At 35.4% G+C, this 12799-nt stretch overlaps 1 protein-coding gene across 1 annotated transcript in view; it reads left to right on the forward strand.

The window, feature by feature from the left end:
• The window catches only part of Dph6 (diphthamine biosynthesis 6), an 86956-nt gene that overhangs the window by 8917 nt on the left and 65240 nt on the right, over window positions 1–12799 (forward strand). The window lies entirely within an intron of this gene.

The raw sequence follows: 12799 nt of genomic DNA on the forward strand, positions 1-12799 counted from the left end.
AATTGAGCCACAGCGCCACTTCTGGCTTTTTCTATATATGTGGTGCTGGGGAATTGAACCCAGGGCTTCATGTATACAAGGCAAGCACTCTTCCCACTAGGCCATATCCCCAGCCCTACTTCCAGGTTAATTGGAGATAATGATCTTTCCCCAGCCAAGGCTGTCTTTTGAACTTTGATCTTCAGATCTCAGCCTCCTGAGTAGCTAGAATCACAGACCTGACCCACCAGCATCCTTCCATGAGTTTGCTTTTTAGTGATTTCTTTCCAGAATGGTACAATTGGAGTCTTGAAAACATTTATTTGAGGTGTGAAAAACTCCTTTTTCTGAGTACACAAAGAACATTAAAACTTTATTCTTTTTTTATATTGGTACTTTGGCTTGTACTCAGGACTTGATCTCTGTCCCTTAGCTTTTTAACTCATAAGCTGGTACTCTACTACTTGAGCCATAGCACCAGTCCAAAAAAGTGGTTAGTTATAGAGATAAGAGTCTCACAAACTACCAAAGCTGGCTTTGAACTGCACTTCTCAGATTTCAGCCTCATGAGTTGGTAAGATTACAGGTATGAACCACTGCTGCTCAGCCTTGATATTAAGACTTTAATATACACCAAAGTTACAAATTGGTGGAACTTAGAAGTAATGCTTAAAAATCACAAACTTGACAACTTTCAGGAAGCTCTGTGGTAATAATAGCTCTCCAAGAAATGGAAAGATAATAAATTACTAATCAATTTAATTAAAAATAGGCAAATTAGTAGTAATTAGGAAGAAATTTCCTTTCGATCTATGCTGTCTCTGGAGAAATGGATGCTTTGCCATTATCTTTATAGTAACCATCAGTTATGACATAAATTACTGTTAATGTTAAATCTTGACAACTTCTACTCTGGAATTTCATACCTGGTAATTATAACTATAGTTTAAAGAGATTTTATCAAGTTGCCGTGAACTAAATAGTTATTTCTTTTCCTGTGTAGAAATATTAATTTCACTGTGGGATGCTTTAAGGATACAAATATTAGAGATATATTGCTTTTATGAAAGACGTTGTATGATTAGGCTTTTATAGTTCAGTCCATTTCTGAAACACTGCTACAAAGATTCCAAGAGAGGCCATACATATTCTAATGAATAATTGAGTAATCATATTTAAAAAACTAATATAGAAAAACTGTAATTTTTCAGGTTAGTCTTCACTTGTTCTTAGAAAAAGATAGAAGTGCATTTTAATTATCCTTTGAATATTAATGAATTATTGAAAGTATGTAGATGTAGCCTCATCTTAAGCATTTATTTGTAATACATTGCACTTTATTGACTTTCATATGTAGGTTAGTCTTTTGTTTTTTATGACTCATTTTTCCTCCAAATATTAGAGCTGAGTTTTGGTAGGAGATGTTCTACTTTGCAGAGGCTCTTAAAGGACATTAAACAAGGTAGTTAAGTCCAAAATTTATCCAATTATCTTATATGAACTGATTTATCTATTATGGATTTAACACAACATTGTCTTAATATATGATGTAAAAACCAACATTTAACTACTTTTGTTTTTCCATCTAGAAGCTTAAACAGAATGAGCATTATAGTAATTGTTTTAAAAATAATTGATCTGTCCTTTTGACAGTGTATTCACTGTCGTAAGAATAATTTCCAAATGTAGACCATTTCATAAAATTGATGACCAAACAGCTCTCCAAAATACTTTTGGTATCTCCACTTTTGAAAACATGTTTATGTTTAAAATTACTTCATGACTCTCCTTTCACTTGAGATCTTGAAGTACGTCTAGAGGTGTTTGAAGTGAAGAAATATAAAATGGCCATAAGATTTGCAGGATGCCCCTGACAATGCTAATTAAACATACACTTAGCCTTGTGCAGATTGTTCCTGGCTCTTCAACACTACACGGCTTGCCTTAAGCCTTGTCAAGTCCCAAAATTTGGGACATTAAATGTGGTCCCTTGGCACAATGAATGCTTTTTCAGTAATGATTCTAAATTCAATGGAAGTTCAGTGATGCACTAGGGCAGGAAGTGCCTTGTCCTCCACGATGCAATAGAGCAGTTTTCTTCACTCTCATGATGCACTAGAGCAGTGTCTTGCACAAGACACGATGCAAAAGACCAGTGTCTTGTTCACTCCCAGGTGCAACTTCTCTGAGCTGTGCATGGTTTGTCCTTTCTGATGTTTAGGTGAGACATGTATGAGGAATTACATAATGAAAGATTTGTTTAGGAATAAAATATTGGGCAGTATTTGCCAGGATTACAGTTACTAACTTATCAGAGGCCCAGGGTCTTTATCTAAAGCCTAGAAAACATGATTCCATGCTCTTAGGGTAAGTATGTAATGTCTCCCACTTTGTTCTTCATCCTCCAGCTTGACTTTGGCTACCCAGCATCTTTTCTGCTTCCATATCCATCTTAGGATTGTTTTTCTCTAGTTCTGTGAGGTATTTTTGAAGCTATAGATGGGTTTAAGTAGTGCAGACATTAAAAAAAAAAACTTATTCTTTCAGTCCAGGAACATTGAAAGTTCTGTGTGTGTGTGTCTGTGTGTGTGTCTGTGTGTGTGTGTAGGCTCCTTTTAAATTTGATCAGTGTTTCTATTTTTACTGTAGATGTTTTTTCCTTTCCCTGGTTAAATGTTCTCTTAAAAATTTTTATGGCTATTATGAATGGGATTCCTTTCATTATTTATCAGCAATCTCATTTTTGGTGTGTATAAAAATGTTACTGATTTTTGTGTTTACATTTCATATCCTGCTATTACTTGATTTTTGTATGACTTCTATTAGGCTTCAGGTAGAATCTGTAGATGGTGTGTATGTGCGTAAGTTCTAATAGTGAACCAGGATCAAAAATCACTACCCTGAAGCATTTGCAAAAGGAATAACAGTATAATAAGAGTTATAAAGCAACTTTATGGTCATTAGGCTGAACCTCTAAGAGTATAAAAATGAATTTGAGAAGTACAACTGTATAGAGCTGCTCAAATAGCTGGTGTCAAAAGTGAAAACACATAGCTAGCTGAAAAATTGTGAGTATACTACTGGGAATTGGAGTGGAAGAAATGAAGAGGGAACACTGAAGAACAGTGGGGCATAATGATCATAGTTCAGTAGGGTAAAGAGTTTATATAACCTAACTAGGGACAGCTCCTTGGCTAATTTATAAAGCTTTTACATGGCAATATTGATCATCAAAGTCAATGATCATAGCTATCTATTGTAAATATTGTGATCTTATTTTTATATTATCCCATCTGTTTTCTCTGTCTCTGTCTCTCTTTCTCGCTTTTATGGTAATAGGTTTGAATTCATGGCCTACACCTTTTAGGTTGGTGTGATACTACTTCCTCAAGAAAGGTAGTAATTAAGATTCAAAGAGAAGAGAGCATAAAGTGATATGGATTAGAAAGAGCCACTGGTTGGTTGGTTGGATATTGTGATGGAGGATAGAGACAAGGATGTAAAGGACTTGGCTCTGGACTTCCCCAGCTGTTGCTTTTTTATGTTTTGAATTTGTATATATTACATTGGATTACTTTTGTGAGTACTTGTTATATTGTGCATGCTTCCATTATTATTTGCGTGGATAGTATATCCTATCTTCTAGTCTATAATCTCAGTTATTTGCATAAAATATATCTTCTATGTATTATACATATTAGCATGAAATATCCTTTTGAAGAAGAAAAAATCTCTAGTTTGCGATTACATTCAAATTTAAACATGTTTTTAAATCTGTATTAGCAATTAATGTATTTGGCTACTTGGTCAGTGTCTTAACTCTGTGAGAAGGACCTAAATTGAATTAATTTGAACCAGAGGGAAGGAAACATTTAAGATAGTATTAATCAAAAGTAATTGCAGAAGTGTGACAGGATGAAGGAAAGGACTCAGAAAACCACAGATGAGTGGAATTTGATCAACTATATTATATGCAGTTGAACATACCAGAAAGAAACCTCTTTTGTATAATTAATTTATGTTAATAATTTTAATGTACTCCTTTTTAACACTTTTCAGTGGGTCTCATTGTGCCATTTTCATACATATACATAATGTACTTGCATAGTACCCACCTTTTACCCTTACATTCCCCCAGCCTCCACCTACTGCTTGTCCCTCAAAACAATCTGCCTTTTAAGTGATGTCATCCATTATTTTGTTATGATGATGAAGATGATGGCAAGATTCCACATATAAGCAAAAATATCTTTCTGAGTTTGGCTTATCTCAATTAACATTTTCAGTTCCACTTATATTCCTGAAAATGGCATAATTTCATTCTTATTTTAATAGTCCCTTGCTTGTATGTGTCACATTTCTCTAATTAATTGTTAGTCACCAAGTTTAGATTCCATGTAAATAGTGTTGCTGAAAATATAAGATGTGTGTACTGTCTTGGATGTTGATTTACATTCCTTTGGATATATGCCCAAAAATGATATAGCAGAATCATGTAGTTGTTTTATAGTTTCATTTTCAGTTTCTTAAGGTACTTCCTGACTTATTTTCATAGTGGCTGGATGAATTGATTCATTTGTATTCTTGTATTCCTGCCAACAGTATATAGGAGTTCCTTTTTGGGTTTTCTTTACTTTCCCCTCTCCCTCTCCCTTTCCCTCTTCCCCTCCCTCTCCCTATCCCCCTCTGCAGTACTGGAGTTTGAATTCAGGGCCTTGTACTTGTGAGGCAGGCAGGCAGTCACCCTACCACCTGAGCCATGTATCCAGCTCTAGAATTGGACATTTAGAATTTTTTTTCCTATACTTGGTGTTTTTCACCAGAATTACACATTTTATTTAACTAAATCCATGATTCAATATAATAGCATGAAAAACATGTACATCACTCATAGTTGAGTCTCTTTACTTACTAAAATATCTAACAATCAAACAAGGATCATTTAAAAAATATGTTCATCTAGGTGCTAGTGGCTCATGCCTGTAATCCTAGCTACTCAGGAGGAGATCTGAGAATTGTGGTTCAAAGCCAGCCTGGAAAGTCCATGAGACCCTTCTCTCCAACAAACATTAAAAAAAAAAAGGGGGGCTGGGGATATAGCCTAGTGGCAAGAGTGCCTGCCTCGGATACACGAGGCCCTAGGTTCGATTCCCCAGCACCACATATACAGAAAACAGCCAGAAGCGGCGCTGTGGCTCAAGTGGCAGAGTGCTAGCCTTGAGTGGGAAGAAGCCAGGGACAGTGCTCAGGCCCTGAGTCCAAGGCCCAGGACTGGCCAAAAAAAAAAAAAAAGGCTAGAAGTGGAGCTGTGGCCCAAGTGGTAGAGCAAAAAGAAAAACAAAAAGAAAAGCCAGAGATAGCTCCCAGTCCCTGAATTCAAACCCAGGAGTAACACGCACATATACATGTGCATGAGTACACACACACACACACACACACACACACACACTCCAAGGGATGACAGAAAAGTAAAAGATACTAGGAAAACATTACTGACAAATAGCTTAGTGTCAGAGGTTTCCTCCCCTCCCCCTTTATTGAAAGAATAGATGGTTTCAGTATAATCATATTTGCAATCCCAGTTTAGGTAATTTTTCTTTTTTGGTGGGGGTTAGGAAATCCCTATTGTAGCATGTGTTGTAAAATACACTCCTGTAAAGTTACTAACACTTATAAGATCTTGGAATATTCACACATATATTGTCTCCTCATTAAACCGTATCTGTTAATGAAATCAGTATTTGGTAGAGGATGTTTGCAAGCCTGTCTCTAAATAAAGATAGGGGTAAGGATAGTAACAGGCATCTCAAAGAGAAATGAAAGTACAGCTTCTCTCCCTGGTAGGATCTAGCTGTAACTTCAGCAGTGTGCTGTGCCTATAAATTGTTTGGCCTTTCTGAGGGTAGATTGGTAGACTCACTGGAAACAAAAAATACTTTTACCAAGCCATTTCCCATGGGGGGAAAAAAAACTACAGATATACATACTTGAAGATTTGTGATTGGCAATCTAAATCAGGATGTCCATATACAGTGACATGCTATATGATATTAAAAGTGAAGGTGCAGAAATGCAGCCCTATGTATCAAGAGAAGGGAAGTCATTGCCAAATACTGTGAGATAACATCTTTGTAAATATATTTGTATACATGCACATTTAGAAAAACATCTGAAATACTTTCAGCCTGGCTGTATGTAATGTTTGCACATTTGTTTTTTTTATTCTTGTCTTCTAATGAACGCGATTGCTTTGATGTTTCTTTGTTAAAGACTTGCCCAATATTTAAGAACTCATAGGAAACCTGATAATCTACAGGATGTCTGTTGTTCCCAGGTCCTATCTGGAGGTTCAAGAGGAGCCTGTTTTTCTTTCAGAGCTGGTTTTTGAAAGCTCTGTTTGAGAGATTTTTTTTTCCTGTGACAAATGTCTGTCATTTTCTAAACAAGAAAGCCAATGTCCCAGTTAGGTGCATAGTTATTTTCATTCCCTCACAGCCTTGTTGTGTTAATACTGAATAAGCAGAGACAGCCTGACTGGTGGTGAAAGATGGTAAGCCAGCCTCAGGGCTTTTCTGGTCAGTCCTAAACCCCTGATTGCCAGGTTTTCCTAATTTCCCATTTCCAGGGCATCGCCAGCGTGACCTTGTCTGCTGAATACGATGCTCTGAATGTCCAAGATTTTCACATGCATTTGGAAGCGGGCAGCCAGGCAATTGTTTACAGGACTCCAGATGAACTGTGTGCACTCACAGCAGGTTTGATAAACACACATTTCCTCCTTTTATCAGTGAGATTTCAGAATGTGAAGTATGAGTTTCCAGTTTTACTCATTCTCCTCAACCCTTTTCCTGTTTAGAAACTTAGACATACTAATTGCATGCTGATTGGTCCCTGTTTTTCATTCTTCTTACTGGTAGTTGACGGCCAATCCCAATACCTACCTAGGCAAGGTTGAACAAACCTTCAAAAATAAACTTTCCATGCATTCAACTTAAAGGAGATTCATACCAAGTACTGTAATGTGAGCACTAATTAACAGTAATGACTGCTAATCACTTTGCTTTTTATACTCCTGTAGGAGCACTGCTATTATCCAATGTAGTTAAGTAAAATGCTGTGTATGAATCAACAATGCAGCATCCTCTTAGCAGCTATTCCTCACAATCAAGCTTTGCATAAATTAGAGTTAACTAAATTCGATTTTAATATCTGTGTTTCTACAATACTAGACTAAAATATCTAGTTAAAGATCCTGAATATTAAAAAGACATTACCTGATGTATTTTGCAATCATCCTTGTGGATGAAAAGCAATATTGTGAATAAATTTTCTCGCAGTATGTGATACTTTCTCATACTTATTTGAAATTGTATGTGACTCTTCAAATATGTGTGAACAAAGCAACACTCTGATTCTGATGTAAGCATTTGTTTTATCAGATCAATTATATACATTAGGCTTAGGCTTATTTTTTGTGAATTGAGGAGCTTACATATTTTTTAAATTATGTAGTCTATATAAACTTGATTCATAGGATTGTACGTTCAACATTCACTTAAAAAGGATGTTTTTATTATGTGGAGCATATTTGTAGGCCATTATAAAAGCTTTCTGTTTATTTACATACACCCAGTCTACCTTGCCTCAGGAAGAGACTAAGCAAAACTCATAAACTAATAATTTAAGGGAGTATGTTCTAGTAGCATTTTGGCTAAACCATTAAGTTAAAGTTGGAGTCACTACTAAGGGACTTCAATATTGCCTTACTTTTTAAATTTTTTTGGCTGAAAATAACTTGTTAAAGTAGGGCTTTTGTACTACAATGACATGTACATACCATCCAAGTCCCCTTTCCTGCTTTGATTTACAAGTAGGTTGACAAATTATTGAGGAATTTTTTAACACTTTCACAGTTCTACAGTTTGATTTCAGAGAAGGCGCTAATCTCTCTGGAAGTTTGAATGTGACAAAACAAGTTGTATACTGTTTTTCTAGGGAATTTTCAGATGGATTTTATATCAAGAGACCCCAATTTTATGAAAGTACCTGTATTCATATTTATCTCTATCATGTGATTTGGAGTGATTTGAGTGTGTTAATGAAGAATCTTCCTTTCGTACTATTTCTAATTTGTTGGGGCCAAAGCATTACAATTCTCATGTGTAACATATCTCTTTTTGGAAAGGTCCAATAATTCAAGACCGTGTGTGTGTGTGTGTGTGTGTGTGTGTGTGTGTGTGCGCGCGTGCACTGGTTTTAGAGTCCTGAGCACTATATTTTACCTTTTTCACTCAAGGCTGGTGCTCTACTACTTGTGCCACAGCTCCACTGCTCCATTCTTAGCTTTTTGTTAAAAAGAGACTCATTCTTAGATCTCAGCCTCTTGAGTTACTAGGATTACAGGCATAAGCCACAAGTACCTACCTAGGTCTTGACTTTTAAATTACCCGAGTAATTTGACTTCCCTTTCATTCTTGTATTGTTGGTATTGTTAAAGGCTTATTTTTTTTTTTTTGGTGAATAAGAACCTGGAAAAAATTAAGTGTTGGTATAATAAGAAACTTTATGTTGTATATACTAGTCTTATTGTATACATTGCAAGCATATGTATTTTTAAAAAGCTTTGGCACTCTATATGTAATTGAGTTTAGTTTCAAAGGAATTATATAACAGGAATGATGTAAGAGAGTAGGAAATATAGGGAGGTTTAATTGGATGCTGTTCATGTGTAATTATAAGATTTGTAGGTATTGTATGAAACTTATTTATTTTAGGTCATGGTGCTATTTCACTGTAGATCAAAATGCATGTCTGTGTGGAAAAATTTACTTTTTCTATTGTGGCTTGTGTATTTGTATGTAACAAAATTACATTTAAAGAGTTTTAATTCTCATTTTTTTCCCTTTGTTTTTTTCTCCATCAAGTGTGTTTACTTTCATGAAAGAGTCATTGATCTGTAGCTGTCTTTTTACCCTAAGGGAACAAATGGAATTGGCCTTTTAGACAAAAGTATGCAAACAGGCTGCCTCTTTCTCTTGATGGAATTGTGGAAAGATTGCATGCAGTGCCACATCCATTTTCCTATTGATTGTAGGGGGGTTCTGCAGTGGGCGCTGTTTCCAATGGATAAGGAAGTGCTATGATTAGTTACCTTTCTCATGAAAGCACTACAAAGGGAAATGCAAAATGCATGCAGTTCAGTGTTCTCGACTTGACAGTTGTTTTTGTTAAGTTTTCTTCCCCATTGAAGTCCGACCTAGAAAAACATACATTTTTGGCTTTTTTTCCTTTCTATTAAGCTTAGTAGATTTCCATGCATTTGGCCTGTTAGGGAAATTGCATGATAGTCTTCTTTTTTTAAGGTTTCTATTGTAAAGTTTCAAAGCTGGTGCAACAGTGCCCTCTCTAGTCTGTCAGTGAACAGTCGACAGATAGACGCAGATTGAGTAGAGTCAGGTAAGAGGCAGGATATTCAAATTCAAGTTTTTCCCAGACAAGAAATCCCTTTTTTCTCCATAGACATTCTTGTTTTTCACTAACGGCTTTACCTTCAGCAGAGGAAACAAAAGACCATTCTGAGTTTTCATTTAGAATTATTGGCTACTTCTTGTTGTTACTGAAGTTTTATCAGACATACATCAGAGTAATTTGAGATAGGAGTCTTCAAGCTATACTGTCCCTTCATAAAATATCTTTTTGAAACTTAACTCCAATAAGGGTATTAAGAAATGATTTAGTTCCTTTGTACTTATGTCTTCTATTTAATTAGAATCTGTGTGGGTTGCTTACAACTTTTACTTGAATTAAGTAATCCAACCTTTATATGTGACATTATTTAAAATTTAAACTATGAAATTTATTCAGTGGCTAAAGTATTTTTCATTCATTAGCACTGAGTTAAATTTTATATGTTCCTTCCCTTCATTTTTGGTTACCTATTTGTATATATGTGTGGACAGCTTAGTTTTTCATTGTAAAATACAACTGACAATAAAAGCCAACATTTTATTATGATTAGAAGAGAATTTCATGGGTCAAGTCTATTTTGCTTCTGAAAGTATTTTAGTAAAAAAAAATATAAACCCAAGTCCTATTCTTCATGTACTTTACTCACTAAGTAATGGTAAACCCAGACCTCTGGGCCTGCTTTCTATAAAATGTGAGTCCCAGCTTAGCTTATCCTTAGAGGTTTTGTGAAGAAGTAGAAATGATGCATTATATAGTTAAATGGCTTTATTTTGGATGAGAAAAATTTAATATGAAATTTAAAATACATTTAATCTTCAGATGTTAATAATACCTAGTAACTTGTGATTCATGCGAATCTGAAATTTGCACAGCATTCTTAGTGTTGTCAAATGACAAAATTATATTGAGTTCACTTTTAACTTCCTCTGTAACTCATTCCTGAATGTGTTAAAACAAACCATCTTTGTATACTTCATCATAGGAACATTACATACGATATGTGAGAAGTGATCAGAAATAATTCTTAGGGGACAAAATGGAAGGATTTTTTTTCTTTTGTATATACAGTACTGGTGGGTAATAGTTAGGGTTTTTCATTTGATAAGCAGCTTTCTGTTCTTTCACAGTGACCTGCAAAAAGAAAAGAAAAGAAAAACAACTGATATGTGAAAGAGGTGAAATGTGTCCTGTCTGGCTGAAGTGGACATGGGAGTCTAGTCTCCCTGACAAAACAGTTTGAAAGTCATCCTTCGTGTATTTTTGGTATTTTGTTGATAGTTACCACTCCTTTTGTTTTCTGTAAGGCCTTTGTGGATTTTAGCACTTAATTTACCTGGCACATAAAAGATTCTCAGTTAATGTGTGCTAAGTATGAAATTTCTTGAGAATCGGAATTGCAATTATTGATATATACGATTTTAAATGGTGTAAATATAAACATGCACACGCTTAAGAGGTCCATGTAATCATAAAGTAATTGCTCCTCCATGAACAGTTTAAAACAAACATAGATCAAGTCTAATCATTCTAATTTTAATTGAACAAGCTTTTTTTAGTTGCAACTAATAGGAAATGAATAACAAAATAGTGAGAACTTACCTTCAAGTTGATGATTAAAAACTATTTTATTGCACCAAGATGAGCTTCTGTGACGATTCAGACATTTCTGATGACTGATAAGAATAACCTTACACAAAGAACTTGAGTTGAATTTTTTCAACAGTCGGTGTCTTATAAATGTTTTGTGATTCATATTAATATTTAGTAACTTCAAATTTAATATAACCTTTCAGTATATCACAGGTTAGAATTGAGAGCTACAAAAGTATCTGTTTTTAACATTATGAAGAAGGAACTATTTTAAACTGATGCAGTGCAAACTAACAAGAACTTAATGCACAAAATATGATAGTTATTTTTTAAATAATGACCAGTTTCAGTAAGAAGCATGTTTAAAATTAAATTCTGGCTTATAGGACTGACAGGATGCTGTCTACTGAAGAATAATAGGAAAGGTATTTTTTCCCCTTTGAAGTGAGAGTACCAAATTAAGAATCTGCTTAATTAAAAGAATGATAAATGTAGATTACATTACTGAAGACAGTGAAATACAGCTGCTCTCTCTAGTGAGAGCCTGCATAATTTACGGGGACTGTACAAAGAGGCTGGGGAGCAGCACTGCAGACTGTTAGCAGGAACGTCCTGTTTACTCTACATACATTTCTTTTCTTAATTAAAACGTCAGTGATAATTTTATAGCAGTCTTCCAAAAAATCCTTCTCCAATTTTTTCAAGGTGGTAGAAATGAGCAGCAAGATCATTACTGCTGCTGAATGAAGCAGATTAAATCTGAGGAAAATATAGCACATTACTTGGTATTAATTCGGTTTTTCTTATTATGAGTTGGTATTGAGTTAGGTTGTTTTGTTCAAATAAATCTTGTGTAAGGGAGATGTGACAAAAAATTTTGGGCATAATTTCATTTTAAAATCTTTTGGAGACACAGCAAGGATTGGGTGGGTTGAGAAGTGGGCGCCCTTACAGGGAAAGGTGCAGGTATGTATAGCCTCCAGAGACCCCACTCAGGATAATGTTATCCAGATCCGCGGGTGGCCTTTCCTCCTCCTCCACCATTGACCTGCCATGCGTGATCACATTGCACAGGAGCGAGTGAAAGGGAGGAAATCGTCCAGAGATCAGAAAAGTGGTTGAGGACCCCTCATGGGTTTACTTTTGTTCAATGAGACTGGGGAATACCTTCGTAACTACCTATATGGAAGAAAACCCATCTTAAATTTAACAAGAAATGTTAATGGGTTATTTTGTTTGTTTCCTTCAGAGGTAAATAATGACCCCAGGATTGGACTTTCATTCTTGGGCACCCCAACATGGTATACCATGGCTTTTATACTTGGAAAACTTACAGCAAGACTCTTACCTGGTGGGACAAGGAAGGAGGCAAGCCCAATAAGGGCGCCACATTTCCACATTGTTACATTGTTAGAACTACAGGCAAGCAAGGGTACACTGCCACATTCTTACATTGTTATTATTGCTTATACTTAATTCATAAGATAATTGTTATCAGTCATGGTAGATACCTTGTTGGTCTTGTTCCTGAGAAATTAGATATGCTCTCCTTTTGTATTATATGGTGGAAATTATTTAGCTCCTTGTTTCATCTTTTTCTTTTTTTGTACTTCATCAACCAACTGCTTTGGCACTGGTGAACACAGTCTCAAGCCTAGTGCTTTCAGTATCTGCTTTGGCTTTGCTCTAGCTTGACACAAGCTAGAATTAACTGAGTGTTTTGCCGGTCTTCCCAGTGACCATTAAAAACCTTTTGAGTAGG

The sequence above is a fragment of the Perognathus longimembris genome, chromosome 23 (genome assembly GCF_023159225.1).
Source record: "Perognathus longimembris pacificus isolate PPM17 chromosome 23, ASM2315922v1, whole genome shotgun sequence".
In the NCBI taxonomy this organism is placed as follows: domain Eukaryota; kingdom Metazoa; phylum Chordata; class Mammalia; order Rodentia; family Heteromyidae; genus Perognathus; species Perognathus longimembris.